The 24,878-nt window shown below is 33.3% G+C and overlaps 1 protein-coding gene across 10 annotated transcripts in view; it reads right to left on the bottom strand.

Moving 5' to 3' along the window:
- Positions 1-24,878, bottom strand: part of Pkia (cAMP-dependent protein kinase inhibitor alpha) — a 77,709-nt gene that overhangs the window by 29,153 nt on the left and 23,678 nt on the right. The window lies entirely within an intron of this gene.

The following is a 24,878-nucleotide window of genomic DNA, read 5'->3' as shown; positions in this document are numbered from 1 at the left end:
CTGTCAATCTGTCAATAGTGACTTAGAAACATGAATATTAGGGTAAAAGGAAGCAAATGAAGCAATGAACTCTTGAGGTCATGATTCCAAAATAATAGCAGTTTCCTGAGTGAGTAATAGAGCAGCCTTCTCAAATTATAGTCACACCTGTTACAGACCGTCTGCCCATAAATTCCTCACCACGATTTTTGGAAAACAAGAGACACTATTTGTCCTTCTTAGCACCTATAAGCCATTCCCATAAATCATTTCCTTTTTAAGATTATGCTCTTTTCTGTCTGTTTATAAACATTAAAATCTAGGACAAGCAACTTATACTGAGCTATTCCTTGGTACCAATACTGACAATGTCCTGTGAGGCTAGAAATGGTTAGTGATTGTCTTAGGTTGAATGCAAATTGTTTATCTAGGAGATAGTCCCAGGAAACTTAGGAGGAAAATTGAGAATAGAGGCATGGAAGAAAGCCAATAGAGTTATGTTACCGAACAGGCTCTCCTGTGGGTAACTATTACTTCTTTAGAGGAGTTCTCTGAGACTGTAGAACATGCCTTAGAGTTATCTCAAGTAATGGGTGGGAAAGCTGATATAACCTAAGTCACCTATGTAATTCGTTGAAAGCTATGCTCAGAGACATTAACTACTGAGCATTCTGACCTGCCCTTAAGTAGATAATTGCAGGTAACATGATTCTGTCTGTATTTACTGGAAAGATGAGTGTTGAGAGATGTGGATTGGGCATTGGTAACATGTTATATAGTAGCAATGTGGGGTCTTAGTGATTGTCTTGTAAGTTCAAATAGAGAATCTTAAGTTTCTGGGTTAATGCATTTTCCTTTGAAGTATTTAAACACTTATGTATCAGTAACAATTTCCTCTATTAAATCAAGAGGAATTCCCTAGGCTTCTGGAAAACTACCAGAATTCTTGATAGAGTCCCAGTGAATAAACAGAAAGAATTAAGGATTTCAAGGTGACCATTCATTTGCTGTGCATTTGCTGAACCCCCAATATGTATCAAAGATTAAGCTATACACCACTATTAAAATGCTTTAATTTAGTCTATTATGTTACCAAGGTAAGTAAATCCATAATTACAGTACAAATTAGTACAGAGGCTATATGAAGACCCAGGTAGAATTTTAATTTACTAATTTACTGTAAGCCTGTACTAAATGAGGAATATTAACAGGTCTTCCTGTAGAAGGCAGTACTAGAGATGCATAGATATGCAATGGAAAGGAGTGGTGAGTTTTTGAGGCCAAGAAAAGAGAAATGTATAATGGCAAGAGCAAAAAAAAAAAGGAACAGAACGTAAAGGAGTGTCACACACAAATGGTAGGAAGAGTACTCACAGGAGTGTAAAAAATGAAGATAATGGAGAAGATGATAGCAGTCAGATAAGTGGTTTATAATGTATGGCAAAGATATGAGAGTTAATCCTAAGAAATATGGGCCACCAGTGATTTCTAATTGGAACTTTGAAGTAAGAAAAGACAAAAGTTAGTTTGTATAATATGATCAAGGTAGGTTAAATATTCTTGTTTGTTGGTTTTAGAAAGATCACTTTGGAAATACTGTAGCTGAATTATTTTAGAAGGGTGATTGTAATCTTGGAAATAGATTAGTTAATGTCCCTTAATATAAGTCCAATAAGAAATTCCTGACAGTTCTTTTTTATAATTTTTTTGGCAGTACTGGGATGTGAACTCAGGGTCTCATGCTTGCTAGGCAAGCACTCTACCTCTTGAACCATGCCCACAGTCCTTTTTTTTTCTTCATAATTGAAAAATGTTATGTCAACACTACTAGCCTTCATAGTTTCATGAGAAATATACTGTCATTTGAGCAGGTATTTCTCTACAAACAATGCATTAGTTCCTCTTTGTTTACTTTCTAGATTTTTTTCTTTATTTTTCAACAATTTAATTATGATGTGTATTGGCATGGATATCATTGTATTTATCCTAGTTGAGGTTTATTCAGGTTCATGAATCTGTAGGTTTATGTATTTTCCCAACTTTGGAGATCTTTTAGCCATTTCTTCAAGTATTTTTTCAGTCTCTCTTGGCCTGTTTTCATTCTGGGATTTCGATGCTATCCATATTTGCTCTTTTCAAATTGCTCCACAGGTTTCTGAGATCCTGACCTGTCTTCCAGTGTAGTTTTACTGTTTTACTTTGTTTTTCAGGCAGACTCTACTGTACATCATTGGACCCCATGACTATATGCAGGGTGCCCAGTGTTAACTAGCCATTTCTGGCATCATTACTTCAATTGTTCTTCCTGATGGTTAAGGGATAGAGGCCTGTCTCACGAATTATACACACTGAAGCAACCCTGGTGGAGGATTTAGAATGCTGCCTTCTTGCGGAGGACAGGGTGGCATGGTATGAAAGATAAACTCTTGTTGTCATATAAATCAAAGGCATAGAAGATGGGTAAAATTTTTCGATTAGTGTATTGCCAAAAAGAAGTGTAATATCCTTTTTTGAATATATGGGGGTCAATAAGGAAATATAAGGAACTCATTTCCATGTCAATCCTCAAGTTCCAAGGTTCTTAGTAATTTGCACACTGTAGTGCCTCTTATGCTTGTTTGCTAAATTCATAATTTAGTGGGAAAACCTGAGAGAAAACTTCATCTTGCCAGAATCAGAAGTCTGGAGGTCTACTTTTTAACAAAGTGCTCCTGGCCATAAATTGAAACTTGACAAGACATACTGTGCCCATAGGAATTGTTATACCAGATAATATGGCTTTTCAAGAACTAAAGTTGTCATAATTTGATCTTCATACTTTTAAAAGTCAAATGATCTGTTAGAGGTGAAATGTACAGATAAGCAAAGAGATAAGGCTAGAATTACCTATGTGAAAATAGTATCTTTTTGTTCAGAAGACAAGACCTAGAAGCAATGACACCTCAGTGATAATCAGTGTGCCAGGAACCCAGATCTTGGTGTCTAATTCCTATCTCTAATAAAAGGAACTAGATCTTCTTGGAAAATTGGCTGATTCTAGAACTGTCACAAGAAATGTAAGAGACAACATTTTAAGTATCTTGTAATGGAAGAAGTTAAGGAAATGATAAAAATAAAATAAAACCACATTGAGAAATGTCAAAGCAGCATAGAAGTCAATTGAAAGAGTTTGCAATAGCTAAGCTGGACCAAGTTAGCAAATATATATGAAGTAATATTAACTTATGACCCAAAGAACAAAATAAAAGCCCATGAGTACTCAATTACATGACTAATTGATTAAATAAAAAACAATAAATATGGGAAAATAGACAAGTCTCCAGTGCTAAAGGAGTAAAAAATAGTTCAAGTAGCTATTCCAATCTAAGAAGAAGGAGCATACCTCTCCATTCCTTGGTTGTGAGCTAAGCACAGTAAATTCTTTCCAGAGTACAGTATGAAAAGGGGAAAAAGAGAGTAGGTTTTTTTGTGGAGAAATCTGACAACTGCTACCTTAGCTGAGTGATCAAAGTTCACATGAGCAATCCTGTCCTGTTTATAATGTGATGTTGTGTGACAGAATAGCCCTTTACCCCTGTGGTCTTCCTCCTTAAAACATATAATCTTATTTAGCATCAGAAAAGTATTATACAAATTCTAGTAGTGGGGCAGCCTATGAAATCATCATTATTAAAATTATAAAGGTCTTTAAAAGTAAGGAAAGTCTGAGAAAATATCATAACCAAGAAAAGCCTAAAGAGATATGACAAGTAATGCAATGTGATATCCTGATGAAACCCTGGAACACGCACACTCAAATTAGGTAAAAACTAGTGAAATATTTCTACAGTATGGACTTTAGTTAATTACACTGTATTAATATTTGTGCATTAATTGTGACAAGTATAAGTACTAAGTTGTTAAAAGAAAATGGATACAGTGCATATAAGAAATCTCTGTAATATCTTCTCAATTTATTTATAAAGTTAAAACTGTTCTAAAAATAAAGTTAATTAAAAAGTGAAGTGTTTTCTTATTTTATGATTATAGTTCTATATTCCCTAATGAAGATATCAATTTGCTTTAGTTCAAAATGTATTGTAAAAGAAGTAACAACCCTAAAAGTGTTGATAACTCCAACGAGCAATAAGCAATAGTTCTTACTATCAACTTTTTGGAAGAGCCTATTGAATAAATCAAAGTAAATTGTCTTTAAATACTGAATTTCTGTTCAGAGTTTAATCCTTTATATGATTAATGTGTAGTCTGGGCATGATTCCACTTCAGAGGACAGTAATAATCATAAACATTGACTAAAGGTGATGTCTAAAGGATAATGGTGAAATATTAATGTGATATACTATAATAAATTTAGCTAATGTATTATATTTTCAGTGATACATTTATATTTCAGTCTATAAATGCTTTACTCTTATACAACTCCTACCCACCTTTTTTCCAAAAACCCTTACAAGAAAATGATACTTTAGGACAATATGATCATAAATTTAAACTAGAAGCTCTTTTTTTCAGCACTGTGGTTATCAATGGAACTGGTGTGTATGTTATTTTTACAAATCCCTTCCCTGGAAAATCTAATCTCCACAGGCAAAGCCTGTGACATAGCAGGTGGCTAACAGCCATATGACATGTAGCTTTGTAGCTAGATTTAGGAAACATTTTACCCAGAAGTACAACAGCATATAGAAAAGACCATTTCTCTCTCTGCTTTTTTGCTAGTCAGAGGTCACTCACTATCTGTTTTTTTATCAGCCAACTTAGAAATGTTCCACAAATGTAGGCTGTATTTGCAGATCAACGTTCTTTCTTTAATATGGCTAATTCCCACATTATTTTTACTGTTATAAATATAAAAATCTTTACAGAATTTTGTGTTAACTTTTAAAAATAACTAAATTATTCCACACATTTTTCTTTTGTCTTTCTAAAAAGAGAACACTTCTTTTTAGGCTGTCCCGGGGCGCATAAGTGAGCTGGTCATTTTTTTTCCCTTGAACTGTTTTCTCATCGATTGTATGTCCTATTTGTTCTACCTTCTCAAAACTGCCATTTGAACCATCCATTCATGCATTTATTTATTTGTTTAGCAAATCTTTATTGAACACCCAATAAGGCAAACACAAAAGCAGAAAACTAATCTGGGTTGCATTGGAAAATAATGAGCTCAATGAAATTACTGCTGATATCAGGTACCACTCAATTTATGACAAATTACACCTTCACATGGGGACTCATAGACTCAGAGACAACTTAGACTTAACAAATAATAAAAAAGTAATAAAATTACTAAACCTATACTGAGTTTCTGCTTTGTACCTGGTTCTAATAAAAGAAAAATCCATTCACATTGGAATAATCCTAATGATTAATCTCCCTTTTACAGATGGAAATAACAAGGCTATGAAATATTTACTTGCATAAAATAACATAGCCCAGAAACCACAGAACTAGAAGTTAGACTCTTAAAACTTAATGTGGCAAACTGTGGTCTTAATCAAAATAAGTGAATATATCTTTTTATGTATATGTGTATGTGTGAGAGAGAGAGACAGAGAGACACATATAATTTTTCATTATATGACTGGATATTTAGGATTTCTCAGTTTGAACTAAGAAATCAAAAGGCTTCTTTCTAGAAGTCCAAATTTTAAACTTACATAAGATCCTTATAATAAAAGGACAAATTATAATTTTAAGAACTGAAGAGTTCTTAAAATATTGGATATGTTCATATCAGTGTGGCTCCATAATGTGGATAACAGGAGATTAAGAAATTAGTAGATGCACCTACAGACTCATTTGTTATTTTCTGTGGAGAGAAAGATAAAAAATGAGAACAGTAGAAAAGAATGACTAGCAATTTCAGGAAGTTTGCTTAATTTCCACACCAGGAAAAATGTGGGAAAAAAATACATTGGAATGATTTTTTAAAAATACTTATGAGTATATAGCCTTTTCCTACTGAATAACTTGGAAATATGAACTGTCAAATGATGTCAGCCAGACTCATTGACTCACAAAATGTAGTAATCAGTCTTAAAAGAAGAGTTACAAATAAAACCTCCTTTAACACACCTCTTAGAAAACAAAATTATAAAAGGAATCATGTTAAAGAATATTTAGAAGTAGAGAAAAATTTCCATTACCACTACAGACCTTCAAATACTTTATTTTAGTTAATTTAAAAATAAGTATTTATGGTTGCATGGTTGTCATAAGATAGTTTTGAAATCAGCTTACTTCATTAAACATTCTTTTTAAATAAATTTTTAAGCATTCTTTTATTTTGATGCAAAAATTGTAATTGTAATTTGAAATTGTAATTTTAACCACTGTGCAATTTCTTTCTAAGTAGATATAATTTACTTTACTAACTCATTTTCCTACTGTTGACAATTAAAGGTGTTTCCCATTTTTGTTATAAATGACAGGACAATGAACACCTATATTTATATGATAAATTTCTAACTATAGATTATTTATTAGATTAGATTTTCAGAATGAAAATTAATATGTAAAAAGCTATGAACATTCTTATCTTAGTAGACATTGCCAAATTGCTTTTCAAGTAATCAAACAAAATTAAACTGTAAAGAACTTTGCCAACATTACATATTATGCATTTTGAACTTGATAAGTCAATAGACTAGAACCTCATGTTCCACTTCCTTGAATTCTTTTGACAGCTACATAGGATAAACATTATATATATACATACTTATTTAAAACACCAACTGTATTTTATTTTAATTAATAGACATCTCTCACTCTTTTCTGCCTCTTTTTGTGATGTATGCACAGGTAGCTAGAGAAAAACCATGCGACAGAGCAAATTGATATTCCAATAAATTAACAATCATTACTTATCTCAAATGGGCCTTCAAAGCTGGAAATATTTTTCTAACTCACCAGTATGTTTCTTTTCTTATTGCCCTTAATAAAGCTTCCCCACTGTCCTCAAATTTCCCACTGTCCTCTCTACTGTCCTCTCACCTAAGGAGCTGCCTCAGATCTCATCAAGAAACCAGAGCCAGTAAACAACCCTCTGTCAAATTCATTAATTTATTGGCATCTGCACTGATTTTTAATTCCTTTTTATTGTAAAAGTTAAAGTTTAAAAATCATTTGCATTATGCATAGCAGGTTTTCCATTTTCTCTCACCTTATCACGGACTTCACAACTCTGCCTCTTCCACAACCCTTCTACTACTTATGAATTATTCACATCAACATTTAAACTTACTCTAGACTAGTAACTCCTACTTAAAATACTTAAAAGTGTACATGCAACATGGAACCTTCCCTTCATCCTCATGTATCTGCTATATCCAATTCACAGCTGAGCTTCTTACAACTGTTATCTTCATATATTGTTTCCTCTCTCCAGATCCTACTTTCTCTGCAGTCTTCTTCTATCTGGCTTTCCCACTCCAACCCCTTTGCCCACTACTCTGAAACTTCCCTGCTGAAAGTCATAAGAGTGATCTTTAAAAAAAAAAAAATAGTAGCAAGAACCTATTTATTCACTTGCCTTTCTTCACTGTTTGACCTGAAGTTCTTATTTTGCCTTTGGTCTTCACAACCAGCCAAAGCTCATTTTACATGAGGGTCTTGAGGTAAACCAGGTGGGAGTTCACTGGCTACAGCCCCACTGGATGTTGATAGGAGGGCTGGGATCCAAAGACCCTTTTCGCTGGTGAGCTTCATGTCACCAAAAACAATACAAAACTCTTGCCCTCACATTTCTAGGTTCTTTCTTTCTTTACAAAAGAAATAAAGCAGAAAAACAAAAAACAAGCCGTTTTTATGCCTTCATAATCTTCTACCTCAGTATATTTTATTGGCTCTCTTTCTTTAATCTGTCTCTAAATACTCTACCAGTTTCATTTACCTTCAGTGGAATATACAACTCTATGAAATACTTTTCTAAACATTTAGTTCTCATAATAGTAATACTAGTGATAATCAACACTTCTTTAATGCGATCCATGCACCAGATACTAAGCTAAGACCTCTATGCACATCAATGTGTTAATCCTCCATATAAGCCTGAAAATTTTTATTAGTCCCATACTACAAATGAGAAAACAGATTTTGCATAATTTCCCCAGGGTTGCATGATCAGTAGTTGGTGATGCCCCTGACTGAATTAATGCTGAGATTTTAGTGTAGGTAAGTTAAATAATATCTCTTATGTTGGCCTTAAATTGAGTAAGTTTAATTGATTACACTTTAAAAACACTGTTAAGCAACAAAACATGTTACATAGAATATTAACCACCAAGTCATTTGTTAACAATTGCATATGTTTGATTATTGAATGAACATGTTTTTCATTACTGTTTTTACAAAAAAAGTAATGTTTCTCATTTTTTTCTTTCTTCCTATCGTCACTCGTTTCTTCAAAGTATCTCCCATGTTTCAGAGCATCTGAAGGCATTTCATCATACCTTGATAAAAGATTCAGTGATGAACAAGAAGCACAATGTTCTTGTCTTTAACAAGATGTCCCAGATAAACAGAAAAAAATTTCATTTAGTGAAGGCAATAACACTGGGTAGCAGAAGAAAGGCACTGAGGAGGCCAGTCTCTCTGGCCAAGGTAGCAGCAGTGGCATTTGAAATGAGACCTGAACAGAGATAAACTGATGTAGGCACAAAGATGAACAAATACAAAATCATAGGATTGCTGCATTTGATGGCTTCAAAAGTCAAATGTGTCTTGAGCCAAGTGAAGGTCTGAGAAAGATGCTGGTGGTGTCACAATACTTGGTCCTTGTAAATCTTGCTAAGCATTTTATGCTTTAGACTCTTTTCAGTAAAATAGTGCTTTGAGGTATTAAGCAGACCAACAATATCAAATTTGTGCTTTTTCAAAGATGTCTTTAACTATAGAGTCTCCTACAGGAGGAAAAATGGCTGTGGCTCTGTGACCTATGGGTTGAACAATACTAAATTAAAAATCTCATTGAGCTAAAAAATAATAGATTCACTAATTTTCACTAGCAGTCCCGATTAAACTCCATCAATATAAAGCATAAAATTGACAACTCTGAGATCTTGGGGTATATTAGATAAGAAACCAAATTATTATGATTTTTTAAAATTCCCAATGGGGTTTAATAATATTATTGTATAAGTGAGTCACGAATGAAAGGGTTAAAGTAGGAAAAGGGCCTGGCAGGTGACTTTTGTCTATTCCCCTTCTAGTAGGAGGAGTAATGAGAAAGGGAGTGACTTCCTTGCTGGAGATATAGTACTTAAATTTCAGAACTAACTCAATGCAGTAAATATTTGAGCTGAGCATGGGGACACAAAGGAGATAATTAATAAGGAGAGCAGCTGTTATTAACAAGAGCCAGCACTGTAATAATGCTAGTCATGCATCTTCTCATTTTACATTAATTTACACAATAACCTTATGAGGTAGGTACATTTCTTATCCCTTTTCCCAGATAAGAAACCTGGGTTTAAGTGATTTCTTCAGGGTTACATTGCTCATCAGGTTTGCGGGCAATACTGAAAAGATCTGATATCAGTGCCAGCTGTTCTGGCTATAAGGACCCTACTTGAGAAGTTCAAAATTATATACGCTATGGATTCAGAGGAATCCAAGACTTCCTGGCACAAACTGGCTCATAGGAAGGCCTGAGTTTATGTGAGATGCACGCAGAGTGAAAAAGATTGTGAAGGAAGTTCAATAAAACATGCTCTGTATGATGGGGAGGCAGAGGCAAATAGAAATTAGCCTAGTGCATGGGGTAGGCTAGCATAATAGGATGATGTTGAGAAGCAGGAAGCAATGTGTTTTTTTGTGTTATAATTATTAAATTATGTACAGTGCAATGTCAAAAAGAAATCATAGCATAATGGACAGTTTGTGAGCACATATTATCTTAGCTTGAATTCTGGATATCTGAGTATATAGTATGATGTTGGAACTTAGATATAATTAATATGCTTCTATTTTAGTTTTAAAGAAAATAGTTTTGATATGTATAACTTAGGAATATCTTTAGAGAAAATATGTCAAATGCACCATGCCATTTTGCAACAGGCCATTTTGCAAAAGTTCTTCCACAAGAAGCAAGTTCAACCATGACAAGCATTTACTGATATTTGTACAAATATACTGTAATTCATATCATTTACTTATGCATCTTTCTGAACCTAGACTCCTAGAGTCCATCATTTCTCAAGTGATAAAGATATACCATGATTAAGGTAGAACGAACTTTGGTTTGGAATTAGACAAGTATGGATTTTGCTATTAATCCTAATTAGATAAATTCTTCAATTTTTTGCAGCCTATTTCCTCTCTATAAACGGGGATGACACTTCGTCTATCACAAAGAGATGTGCTTAAATTAAACAACACATAAAATCCTATATACGCTTTCAGACTACTAGGACACACCTAGTACATGTTAAGAGTATCTACCCTGCTCCCTCAAAGTAGAAGAAAGCTATACTCATGTTCTTCATGGTTTTTCTTAGCTATTGGTCTAAATAGTAAGGCCATCGTTACTTAAAAGTTATTCTTATTCTTTCACAGTCCATCTGGTATCCCTGTGTCTCCATGATGAAACAAGTCTCAAGAGTAGCAAAATTCATCACACCAGCTATTACTATTCATATGTTTAAGATGTTTCAATGTGAGATAAACAAGTTCTCAAAGAAAGTACTAAGGTATAGAGCCAAGGAAGCTCTGTCAAAGATTTCAATGAGATACAAATATATCTTAATTAGGTTTCAAAGAAGAGAAGAATGATTCAAGATGTGGCCAAGAAAATCATTTTTACTGAATGTTACTGCCATTTGTTATGGTGGGGAAAAAGACAGTTTATAGTATAATTTATATTTCATGGTTAGGCTTAAAAGAAAATGTCACAAAAATTAACAAATCAATTTTCCGTAAGCAGTAATGCAGATTTACAAAAAAAGAAATTTTATGAAAGTGACTGTAGGAAGATTTTCGTCTACAAGTTCCCCAGATACTACTGCTCTAGTTTTAAGGCTACTAACTGTAAAATATAAATATAATCAATGTTCCAGATGTGGCAACCAGGAAATCATTTGTGTAGCAGTTATTTTAGCAAAAGGCTTGCAAACACAAGTAAATAGTAAAAGTAAAAATGATGTCAAACATGTAAAACTTATCATATAGATAAGTCATCCAATTATAAATGACTTTTGGAGGTTAATTATAATATTCTTTCAGAAAGATTTGTGTATTTACTGCAATTCAGAACTCAGGGCCAGATGATCAAGGTTATCACATTGGTATATGATACAACCACAAATCTTTGATATATGATAATAGATGTGATAAGAATGAACAAAACTTTACAGAGAGGACTAATCAAATGTGTAAGAGTCATTCTGGGTTTAAATAGATCAAATTGGGTTTTCTGGTTTAGACTCGTAATAACTGCAGATAAAAGAGCTACAGTTTTATTGTTGGTAGTGGCTGATTGGTTTTGCCAGAATGTAAAAGACTAAAAAGGGCAGGGCTATCTATGTTTTGGGGAAAGTCACTACAAGATCTGCTCCTCCATGACCCCCATCTCTGATGTAATATTTAGTTCAGATTAGAAGAGAAGTTGAGATCAGTCATTTCAATGTGTTTACACAAGTCATGTTCAAACATGAACAGATACTAGTTCACTTTTTTTCCAAATTGCAAGAAGAAACTACCATTTCGATTTTATTAAAATCTCAGTTTCAAGTTTGTCAGGGACCACAGTTCCTAAGCAAGCAACACAATGCTTTCACTAGTGCTATCTCCCTGCTAGAAACAGCTCTTCAGTCTTTTCACCATTGCCTGTCCCTTCTATCTTGAATGTCTTAGCCAAAATTGAACCATCAGCCCAAAACATCTTTTTGTTTCATACTTGGCACCTGATCATGTTGTTAATTCAATCACCTTAGCTGCTTCCTAGGGTACATAGTATGCATGTGAGATTTAAATAAAAGAATGTCTGGAAACTACTTAATACTCGGTTCCTAAAACAGTATGAACATCCTGTAATGTTTGTTACATTATTATTATATCATTTATTTTTAAACTAATCTGTGCTGGTTCAAGTGTCACTTATTGATTCTTTGTTTCTTCCATACACCTGTGTTCTTTGTCTCCCACTGGCATAAAGGAAATAAATGAAAAAATTTTATTATTTAGAGTGAGAGGCAGTGCAGTATATAGAATTAGTGAGGCCCAAGTCTGAAACTGTCCTGAAATCAAATTCCATCCTTGTGACTCTCTCGGTTTTCTGGCTATTAATTGAAGATGATAGCTATGTCAGGGACAATGTGATGATCATAGTAATGAAGTGTTTGGATCCAGAAGAATCATTCATTACCTGATTTAATGTGAAATACTTGATAATTTGATTTTGCTCTGACTATAGCTCTGCATGCTCTCCCTTTAAACAAACAATGTTATATAGCATTTTGCATGTAATTCCAGGTTTTTGCTTATACAACACCAACCAGAACCCATAATGGGTGCAAGAAACTCAGAAAATATTTTATTGGCAAAGGTATTATCATTCTTTCTGAAACACAGACCATTATCCTGGAAAAGGATAAGTAACATTTCAAAGTGGTCAAAATTTAGATCATGCTAAGCATAGTAGCTCATATCTGTAATCTCAGCTCCTCAAGAGGCAAAAATCAAGATAATAGTTTGAGACCAGAATGGACAAAAAAAAGTTAGTGAGACCCCATCTCAATTAAAAAAACTGGAAGTGGTGGTATGCCTCTGTTGTCCCAGCTATGCAGTAGGCATAGGTAGGAAGATGTCAGACATTGTGTTTCTAGGCTGGCCCAAGGAAGAAATTTGAATCCTATTTGAAAAAAAAAAAACTATAGCATAAATGGGCTGGAGGCATGGCTCAAATGGTGCAGTACCTGCCTAGCAAGCTCAAGGCCCTGAGTTCAAACCCCAGTATCACCACTTAGGTCAAAACTATGTGTTTCCATAATGGTGACTTTTCCAAGCTTCACTTTCATTGAGATAGAAATCCTTGACTTGGCTGTTCTTGTCATAGACATGAGTAACTGACAAATAACCCCAGTCAGTCTCAGTTACTTGCCTATAAAATGGGTATGTAAATCCCCTCTAACAAAAGCATTATGAAGATTAACTGAGAGAACATAAAGATAAATCTTTCAACCCTTCCTGTCTCTCTTTCCTCCTTTCTTTACTTACTTTCTTCCCTGTCCCAAGTTCTCTTTTTACATTATATCCCACAATGCTTTTACTCAGATAATTTCATATAATTTCTAGCATAGCAAATAAAGAAAACCTAATAAATTATTTAGTAAATTAAGAGCTACTGTTCTATAGAAAAAGGCTGTATTCATAATCATACTGGTCAGGCAAATCAAGGAGCTGACTTGCTTAAAGTCAATAACTTTCTTTCCTCAAAGAACAAAGAACAGAACATCCTATAAGAAAAAAAGCAGAATCCCACTTTTGTTAAGAAGTAATCATAAAAAAAAGATGTTAGAAATTTGCTTTTTATTTTCTGTGTAAACCTGATTTGTCCAGAAATGTAACTATTTGGTCCCTCTGTACCATACTTGCACGTTTCCATGGACACAAATTGAGTGTATAGCATATGTATTAAGTTCCTGGAAAGTTATGTGTGGGGCTGTTTTGTTTGATTAATATGCTACAGCTTTTCTAAAGCTGCACTATTATCATTTCTACCCTTCCTGTGGCTTAAAAATCTTCACAACGTGGTTTCTAATTAGTAGCTATAATTGGCATCACTTTCATTCTTCTTTGCTTTCTCTCCCATTATAACAAGTATTATCTATCTCTAAAGCTAGTGAGAAAGGCTTTCTGAATATTGGAGAGGTTTGGAGGAAAAAATGATGAATAAATACAATATTCACATATAAAATTAGTGAGAGCTTTGGGCAGTCACAAGACTAGGGAAATGAGAGTCAATTAATTAGTACTCAGGAAAAAACTGTCATGTTTTGCCATTAATTGGCCAAGTAGAGTAATTAGACTCACAAATAATAGAAAGCAATGGGCAGCAAACCTATTGTTCCTGCCAGCTTCTTTTGCATGCTTGCGGAGCTATTCTCTCTGAGTTTATGAAACAATAAAATTTTAGTGTTCAAATATAAATCTTATCAATATGGAAATATGTGAAGCCTACTCTAGTTTCTTCATAAATTGTGGTTTTTACAGCATCATAAATTACTGTAAATAATTTATGAAATTACTTTGGAGACATGTAAAATTCATAAAACATTCAATACTATTTTAACTTATAAAAATTAAAAAGGATACTGGCTATACCACCTTAGCTCATTTTTCTTTGTTTGAAGAATATGTTAGAGCCAGCCTAGTTTTGTTTAAAAGCTACTGTTCTATAGAGAAAGGGTGTATTCACAATCATACTTGTCAGGCAAATCAAAGCCCTGACTTGGTTAGAATCAGTAAATGTGTCTTTCCTCAAAGAACAAAGAACAGAACATACTAAGAAAAAAAGCAGAATCCCACTTTTGTTAAGAAGTAATCATAAAAGTAGACGTTAGAAATTTATTTTTTTATTTTCTGTGTAAAATGATCAATAGCTACTAAATAAGGGTATTTGTTAACAAAATTTTTTGCTGTCTGATTCTGTTAAGAAAAAATGAATCATATTCAGGAATCATTTTCAAAAGAAATGTTCTTTAACTGAATAAATAAAATGAGTTCTAATAAAATTTGCTTTAATTAAAAAAAAACACCAAAGAAAAAAATAATAAAATTTACATGAGGCCCTGAGTTCAAACTCCTGGACTGGGTAAAAAATAATGAAATTTGAGCTTTTTTTACTTTTTAAATTTTAACTCTATTTATGAGTCAAAGGAAACAATTTGTGTTTTCTATTATATTTTTGTCTCAGTTATTGCCCAAATCCTTGACTGAAGTAGTACCTGTGTTTTCTCAAATAAAAATTTTGCAAACCATTGTCATAAAAAATCAATAGGTTTGTAAAATTGTTCAAGGAAGTCATTGCTATTAGTTCATTCTTAAAAATAACCCAGTTATCAATACAATGATGTTGAGGTTCACAGTTTTGTCTCTGGGCATTAATAACTTTAATAAGCTTAAATGTCTTTTCTTGGGTGACAGAAGTGGTTTCAGTATGACCATGAATACTCTCATGTTATCACAACATCACTCACATTTGTAATTCTGCACTGAACTTTTCCTTCCATTCATCAAAACCACAACTACTTTATCCAACATCTTTTCCCTGTCAACTGAATTAGGTTCAGAAAACAGGAAGCAATTTTAGTATTTTCTTTAGTAAACCTACTTTCTATTTATGACCTAAATATAATTTTTTGCTTGTGTTCTGATATCCTGATGCATTGGCACAATTACTTCTTCCAGCTGTATGTGACTTATAGGACAAATCTAATAATTAGGTAGAGCAGAGAAGTTCTGGTACCCAATAATGTCTTCCCACCTACTAACTGATGCATGGTAGACTCTCATCCTTTATCTGAGAACCTCCTTCCTGTTCCTTTAGCTTAAATCTTTCTTTCCCATTGAAATTCAAATGTCTGTACTTTAAGATCTTAGTCATTTTTACCTCAGCCTGAATGATGCTTTGATGATGTGGAGTAGGGAAGAAACGAGAGCATGTGGTTTCTGCAATGAGTATTAGGTAACAGAGAGGATGCAGTAATAAACAGACTTAAAGGGAAAGGAAACTTACAAAGGGGAGCTTGGTGAAACTTAAGCAAGTACCTAAGGTCTTCATTCATTAGAAAGGAAGATTCTGAAGGTGACTGCTGTTCCTGCATGAAAGTTCACCTGAAAACAGGGTATAATATGATTCAAATAGTGCAAGGAACACAGATTCTTGTAGGTCTCAGTCATGTACCATTTTATAACCTGCTCACTTTGAGCATCATAAGTTGAATTATAGAAATCTGGCTCATCTTATTTTAAACTTCTCATTTCCAAAACTTGAAATATTTTAACTAGACTCTTCAAAAAAACTATAGATTATAAAATTATTCACTGAAAAGAATGTAGCATTTACTCCTGTAATACACTATATGCAACTTATTGACTGTTTTTCCTGAGTACATCTTTATGTACAATAGTTTAAGATTTACATTAGATACAATTACAATATGATTCTAGTGTCAACCATAAAAGCCTCTCATAAACTTGATGAAATTCTTTGCTTCAAAAGTAAATCTGCTTTATGTTATTATTTCTGAATTAGTGGCATCCTATATTCCTCTGCAGGTTACAGTTCATCCTGGTAAACTTCTAACAGATCACTTCCTTGAATCATAGATAAAATATGAATTGCAGAGAATTCTCTATTTCTATTCCCAACTTTAAATATTCTAATTAGAAGTGCAAAGCCTTCATCAATGATTTCTGTAAGCTAGTCCTCTTCCTAAGTCTACTTGCTTCTTAATTAATGAATTAATATTAATTTCCTACATTTAAATGTCTGTGGCTTTTCTCTAGTGTATAATCTTTTAAAGGCTTTCTTTTCCTTCAGAATCCTTAGTAACAAGAGTGGTATGGAGGGTGAAAGAAGAGTGTCTTAACCAAAGTTAGTTGTCAGGATTTTAGGGCTACATCTTGGGTCATAAATTAAAACTTGGCCTGGAATTAACAAGAGTTAAAAACTACTTTTTCACTCTTTTGCAATTAAAGTATTTTTACCAATTTCTCTTTGTATTAAAAGTAGAATTTAGAAACCAGCATGGGGGTGACTTATGACTCTGCTTCTCTGACTCATGATCTTCAGACTTGTTGCTTCAACACCTTTATAAATATGCCCTTTACTAAATGCTAGGTGTGAAGTATGTTGGCTGCTGCTGGTTCCCAGTGGACCAATGTCATAGGGCAGCTCCTAAAATATTTCTTTGCTGTGTTTAAAAAGCATTTTTCTTCCTTCCCTTCCACCCTGAGTTTTTGATGCCTATTTAAACATTTGCAAATAGTCCTCTGGATTTGTTTTGTTGGTGCATTTTGGCTGTTTTCCAAAAGTTTGCTGTTGAACTTGTCTGCATGTTTAAGGATATACTTTTGGTGATTCTATAAAATTTCTCAAGAAAAGGAAAACAAATGGGCTCATCTAACCCTCTTTTAAAGACTGTGTAAAAAGACTCCAGTTGTTTTAAAACAGAATGGCTTGGTACAAAGAGCTGCAGCATATTATATCTGCCCCTGCATGTTTTCAGCTTTCATGGGCTAAAATTCAACTTTACAACATATAATAAGAAACACAAAAGCCAAAAAGAAGTCAGTAATGACAATTTTCTGCCTGATACTCAAATGGTATTGATAAATAGGCCCACTGCTTCTAATATTTACATAAAGACAGTAGCCAAAACGTCAATCCAAAAACAAACAAACAAACAAACAACCACCTCTTTCAGGAGAAACAAGGAATGGCAATACTTGAGTTGATGGACAGATATAGAGATACTAGATCTGGAAAGGATCTTGGACATCATATTTCACAGATGAGGAATATGAGGCACAGAGAGGTTAAGAGATGTATTAAAGTTGAGTCAGGGCTCTCTGCCTCTCCATTCAGGTCCCTAAGCTTATTCTTTACTGAACTCTTTGGGTGTCTATGTGTTACATCCAGAAAGCCCACATGTACCAGGTTAATTTACTTTTTTTATTAAAAGAAGCAAGATATTGCTTTTATAAGTATCAGAATATAAAGTCAGCACATCCTGTCAAACTAGTCAAAAAATAATCATTCTGATGCTCTTACGAAGACAGTGCTTTTAGTCACTTCCTTTTCTTTTAATTCTTTTTTTAGGGGAATTGGAGTTAGAGAGATATGTGTTTGCACATGTGTTTGTGTGCAGACAATTGCATGTTATTCAAATTGAAAACATAAGAATACCATGTTCGATTTTTTGATAGCCTAATTATATGTATGACATGAAAATAGGACCCTTGTAGTTAATCAGGTATTTTGGAGCGTTCATTTATTTTTGCAAGAACCTTCCTTTATTTATACATCTCCCAATTTTAAAGATAATTAGTGGAACAGAATAGAAGTATTGTGTACCTTGGTTAATAATCTTTCTTAAATTACTGAAATTATGTAAAGACGAGAGGTACCATTGTTCTAGCTATTCTGTAGTAATCTCCCTAAGACATATTGTCATTTTTTACTGGGATTTATATCAAAGATTCTGCCTTTTTATGGTTTCAAACATTTTTCGTCACTGTTCCCTTACATGCTCCTGTTAAAGATGCCTGATTCTGTTGCTAAGCAACCTTGAAGTAATATTGGGGCATGATGATGAACTAATAATTATTTTAAATATGCCTGATTGGATGGCCCCTTTAAGAATATTCTTGACTTTTTTCTCTGAGAGGCAATACAGGGTTCAATTCTGTAGGCATATAAATGGTGGAATGGTGTTGTCCTGAAGAACTGGACAAATGCCAACAGTGCATTGGAAAAGCATTAAATTTTACATCCCCAGATGTATGCTTTTATTTTTTTTTTCCAGAAAAGGGTAAAATCTGACAGATGACAAAACCAGAATTTCAAGGAAAACAGATTTTTTAATTGAATAAAATACTTTATTTTTCTTCTCACCCCCAAATTCTTTAGAAAAAAAATTTTAATTCATATTATTAAATAAATAAGTACATATCAATCCTATATTAGTATTTGAATTTTAGGGACTTTCAGAGCAAACTAAATTGGTAGTTCAATTCTCTATACCCTGTTTGTTCTTGTCCAGATATCTGTCTCAGTTCAGGAAGACCCTCCTTCAAACGGTCACTTAATACGATAGCACTGGCACCCACAGCCTTAGCATTTCCTGTCCTTATATATGGATGAATATGGGGACTACCAACTTTCCAGCACTCGAGGGAGTTAATAAGTCGTGTACTTAATGTATATCTGAAAAAGAAAGTTTTTCCTTAAACAATTTTTGTCAGTGATAAAGGCATCAAGAATTGTGTATATTTCATTACTGGAGAATCACAGACAATGTTGTACGTACAAGAGTTCCACCAATCCCATCTCAATGTCCATCAAACCCAGTCTCCCATTAGTGATGGTTCTGCCAAGAAACTGATTGTCCTTACGTTCCAGAACATCATCTATTTGTTTTATATTCTTACCTCTGGCTTTTAAAGGTATGTCTAATACCATACAGATTCTACCAATATTTTGGGGATTATCCCTTCTTTGGTGCATCATTTAATATGTAAAGTTAAAAGTTCTGATTGTTTTCATTCTTCTTCTTCTAAAGATTTAATTATTGCAATTTAGGTTTAAGGCTGCCATGAAGGTGAGAGAATGCAGCTACATGGCTACTCTTAATGCCAATTTCCTCACATGGAAAACTGAAATTTGCAAGACTTTCTTCACAAATCAAGGATTAAATCTGATATGCTAATACTATATTTTTTACCATAGAGCATAAGTTAAACATGAGCCTTTTTTCCTACCTTTGCTTGGTGCGGTTCACTTTAGGTTTTTAGGGTTTACTAGAATAGTTCATATCTTCTAGGACTACACAGCTTCTGATCATATTCTTTTAATCCTCCGTTGCACCAAACTAAAAGTTCTTAATTTTTTTTTGCAATTCCCATACACTTATTCCTACATAGTTTCTAGCTCATTCTCAGATTTTCTTAGAATTCAGCTTAATTATCTAGTATTATGAGTTACTGTGAGGTGAGGAGCACTATGGTAAATCCTGAGGTTACAAATGTAAACTGGATCCCTACCCTTATGAAGTTCATAGTCTAATCTCAAGAGTAACAAACAAGTTGGGTGCTGGTGGCTCATGCCTGTTATTCTAGTTAGTTGGGAGGCTGAGATTAGAGGGATTGTAGTTCAAGGCCAGGCTGAACGAATAGTTTGTGAGACCCCATTTCTAAAATAACCAGAGCAAAAAAGATTGGAGGTGTGGCTCAAGCAGTAGAGTGTCTGCTTTGAAAGTGTGAAGCCCTGAGTTCAAACCCCAGTCTCACAAAAAAGAAAGAGTAATAAAGACTAAAAAACCGCAATTCAACCTAGTAAATTCTGTGATATTGGCAATCCTGTGCCTCCACGGAAGCATGTGAATCATATGCCTAAATCAAACTGGGGAGAATGGATGATCAGAGAGGCTTCCTGTCAACTTAGGCTTTTCTCTAGTTAGCAATTAGATCTGCATCCCTGTTCCAGATTTGATTGACCCAGAGGGTCATGAAGCTCAACTAACTTCAGACAAGTTGATTCCTTCCCAGTTTATTGACCCCTAACTTTCCCTTTTTTTGGCATTTACTTTAGAAAATTTGGAATTGCAAATTCTTTCTCTAGGAATTAGAGATGTAAATCTACAATCCAGGTGTGTTTTTTTCTGATTTGAGAGAACTCTTTGAAATGTAATCAATGAAAAAGATAATATCCCTATGTCCAGAAAGTAGGAGTCTAATTTGGATCAGTTACCAGTTAGCAAATAACTATCGTCAAATTACATTCACTGACCTCACACTGGTGTCCTCTAGCACTTTTCCACTAGCTCAACCCAGCAGTCAGACTTTCTGCTCAATAGTGAGTTGAGTTCATTCTCTTTTCTCTATTGATACAGTCTTGAATAAATCTCAATAGCCTATTTAATTTTTTCCTTTGACAGGATGTATCCAGAGACTGATTTATGTCTAGTATTCTACTCTTCGATTACTGGCATCTTGTCAACCTTTGTGATTAAAACCTTTGTTGCTTAAAAACAAGCTCATAGTATCAAGGTCTATAGCAAACAATTCACAATGGCTCTAAAGTGCTCTTTTACTAGAAAAATAAAATCTCACATTTATCATCTTCTATTTTTAACTAGAATTATATTTCCAAAAATGCATTTATTTACACTTGGGTGCACTGTGCTTTCATTTCAATATAACTAAGAAAAGGATAAAGTATTCATTCTTTTCAGGAGCTTTTTGCTTATTCTTTTGGAATTTCAGTCATTTCAAGGGTCCAAACTCTTGAGCAAACTTGGAAGTAATTTATTCTGTCTTTCCATCATTTATAATTTGCTCAATAAGAACTCTCCCCGCACAACTCTCCATGAAGGTTTTTTTATGGAATCAACTCCAACACCTGGCTTCATGATGGCCTAGATTGATAGATTTTCACCAAAAGAAGGAAATAGCATATATTTGGTTTTTATTTGTAGACTTGTTTCTCTCCAGTAATGACTCAATATTTACATATACATTACAGTCCAGTATTCTTCATGAAAACCAATTTTCCTTAGTTTTTAATTCCTTGTTCCCTCAAAATATTTGGCAAACACATCACTATTTATTCCACATGAAGTGGATGTAAATATCAAAACTTCTTTGCCATCTTACCTGACCAGAGACTAAGTAATTTTCCCAGAATGCAAAACTAGTAAGTTTAAGAGGTAGGTTTGCAAAAAACCCATAATACACTTAACTCCTAAATAAGGTGTGGTTTTTTATTAAGTTTATATCAGTCAATAAGTTCAGGTTGGATCTTGATATTGAGTCTCTAACAGTATAGTTTAGAACCAACTACATTATGAGAAATATAATGGGAAGAGCATCAATATAAAAAATATGATTCACAAATCTGATTGTTTTCAACTGAAAAGAGAATCTCAACTCTGCAATTAAGTTATTAAAATTTTACAGTTCTGATAATAAGTTCTTACCTTTTGAGAAAGAGAATTATATACAGTTTAATCCATCTTGAGTTATATCTTTAGAAATAATGTATCATTACTAAAATATTTTAAGAAACTTGTTATTTCATAATATTTATCTCAACTTCATGAGATAATTACAAAGATACTTATTGATATTATACTTAGTCTTAGAATTTTAGAAAAATAAATGGAAACATAAAAGTACTTCTTCCTCAAATGATCCAGATGAAAAATTATGAAATTGAGTAATTTAGACAAAGTATATAGCTTATATGGTTAAAAGAACATCATAATGACCTCAGTTCTTTCATCACATTTTAACTGCATTCAAATTAATGAAGAAAACTGTCATTGAATTGTATACTAATATTTGAAGTTGGAAAATTTGTACTTTCTGGCTGATTTTTAAAACAGTGCAGAGGCAGATTATAAAAATCAAATTAGTGCAAACACTGTCCTGGCTAGTCCCCCTCAGTCACTTCCCTAATTAAATTTCAACATTATTAATTGCTGAAGCTATGACTCTAAATATAGAAAGTCTCAAATTAGCAACAAGTTTTCATATCACTCAAAGTAGGAACAATTTTATAGGACAATATTGGGCACATTAATATTCTTCGCAGTTGAAACATTGGTAGATAATATCTATTTCAATTTATTACAGAAAAGTCACATTTTTCAGTGGAAAATGTCTTCCCTTGTGTTCCCTCTTTTAGGCTACTTGTGTTCAAAATTTTACAAGTATCAGTCAATAGTTTTTCTTTTCTGATTAAAAATTTCAGTGTGAGTGATGATTAATTTTATGTCTAACTAGATAATAGCTCCTCAAACATTTCTCTAACCAATTAGAATAGTCTTTTATATGATATAGTAACTCTGTATGTGTTGAATGAATGCATGGGGAGATCCCACTCATGTATCACTTTTAGCAAATTCTTTAAAAATTTGTGGTTAATTTTGTGGTCAAATGCTTAAAAACTGGGAAAAGAAGGCCATATTTCCATTTGATTTATAGCATCGCCATTTGTATTCAGTAGCTAAACCAACAGACAATGTGGGCCAAAAGACCCAAAATATATGTGGTATGTATTTAATTGTCTTGAGAACTCGTTAAAAAGTAATTATTTCTAACAACAATCATGTGCCAGCTGTAATGATGAGAACTATGATACACTGATTTCAAAGTTGGTCCCTTACCTCATTCATTTTGGTGCATTTCACACCAGCACTACCTGATGCTAGTACATAGCCATTTATTTTGAGGTCCTAGAATTTCACTCTTTTCTATTTTGCTACAACAAAAGCTTGAGCGTGATATTTTAGAAATATTGCTATTTATGAAAATCTAAATCTATATGCTTTCCCCAAGCTAAAAACAATTCTAGTTGCTAGTTAGAATTTTCCCCTTAATCTAAATCTAGTTACTTGTAGCCTCTTTCTCCTTAACTATATGGCCTTGTGTTTATGTTGCTAATTTGTGAAAGATTATCAGCATCAACCTTAAAGTATGCTGCCAAATAAGCAGATTTTCCAAGACAAAGCAGATTATACAAGCAGCTTCCAAAGAAACCAGTCATGACTTCAGCATCATCACAAAATTAGCAGTTTTAATACATTATTGCTGTAGGAGACAAAGTCGTGGATTTCTTTCACTATTCAGGAAACCATAGTATAAAGAGAAGCTAGTGGGCTGATGGGCTGGGACAAAGTTTGCAGACTATAGGAAACCTGGGCTCATGAAATAATCTACATTCCTGATCTAAATTCAAACAAAATAGGATTAAATACATAAAACCTTGCGAGAAAATTGGACACTAAGAATATTTATAATTAGGATGGCAATTCATTTTAATAAATGAGAAAAATGAGTCTGATGGAATATATCCTTTCTATGGAAGAAGTCACAATTATTTCTTTATTGATGTTATCAGCATTTCCACAAGCCTTGTTTCCAATAGTTTATACACAGTATTATAGAAGAACATTGAAAACATATAATTCAGTCCTCACAAAGATTCACAGAAATATATAAACTCACTCTGGACAAGGTGAACTGTGTTCTTGTTGATAATAACAATTATCATTATAGAATTATAATATTAATTTTAAATATGTAATTTGGTATGCAGAGGATACAAAATGGTATGTCAGCATTCTGTCAATAATAGCTAATCATTACACAAAATGTGCTAAGCCATACTTGGGATTCTAACTTCTGATCTTAAGGTTATGCCAAGTTCTCTCAATTTTATATCTAACAGTTTACCAAATTTACATATTAACAATTTATCCAACTTATTGTATATTATCCCACCCTGTATCAGAACTATTTCAAAATGAATCTTGTTAGTCATCTCCATTAAAAAAAAATCCAAGTCATTCTTTTCCTTTGGTGGTTCCTATGACAACGGTATTTCTTTCTCAGTTCCCAATTCATATTCTGTAGCTCTTACCCAAAGTAACCTGGTTTTGCTTGTTCAGTATCATCTTCTAAGCTCCCAAAAGACTTTTTCAAGATTTTCTCCAAAGATTACGGTTGGGAAAACAGCACCATTACTAAATAATCTAAATAATGAATTAGAAAAAGATCATTTTTATTCTGAGCACTATAATATGGCTACTTTCATGGTACAGAATGTTGTCTATTTGTTTTTTTAGTGAGGATGTATGTTTTCTATATAGCTGCAATTGCAACAAACATGCTTTTTTCTCTACTTTTTCCAATAGTGAAAGCATTTCCCACATATCAAAGTGTAGGAAATTATTTAATATTAACAAATATATGATATATAGTAGATATAATTTAATTTAATTAGGTCCCTATTACTATTTAATTTGAATTCATTTTTTTCTCACTACAGATAAATTCACAAGTAACAATTTTATGAAAGTATCTTTTCTTCTACAGAATTGTTTCATCAGAATGTTTTAATAAGAGTGAGACAGGGATTATAGTTGATTTGGTTAGGATAGTATTTACAAAACATAAGTGTGTTTAGGTGAGGAACACACAATAGTCTATAGTCTCTCTGTTGTCTTCTCCCGTGCCACACTGCATTTTCCTTGCCTGCCTACACCCTGAAAACATTTGAGTTTTTGATTCCTGGAATAGTGGATCAAAATATAAGTATTATTTTTATGATTTCCAATAACTGTTACCATGTAACTCTTCAAAATCAGTTATCCCTATATTTAAGTGTCATCATC

The sequence above is a fragment of the Castor canadensis genome, chromosome 3, assembly GCF_047511655.1.
Source record: "Castor canadensis chromosome 3, mCasCan1.hap1v2, whole genome shotgun sequence".
NCBI classification, from domain to species: Eukaryota; Metazoa; Chordata; class Mammalia; order Rodentia; family Castoridae; genus Castor; species Castor canadensis.
This window is presented reverse-complemented; position numbering and strand designations above follow the sequence as displayed.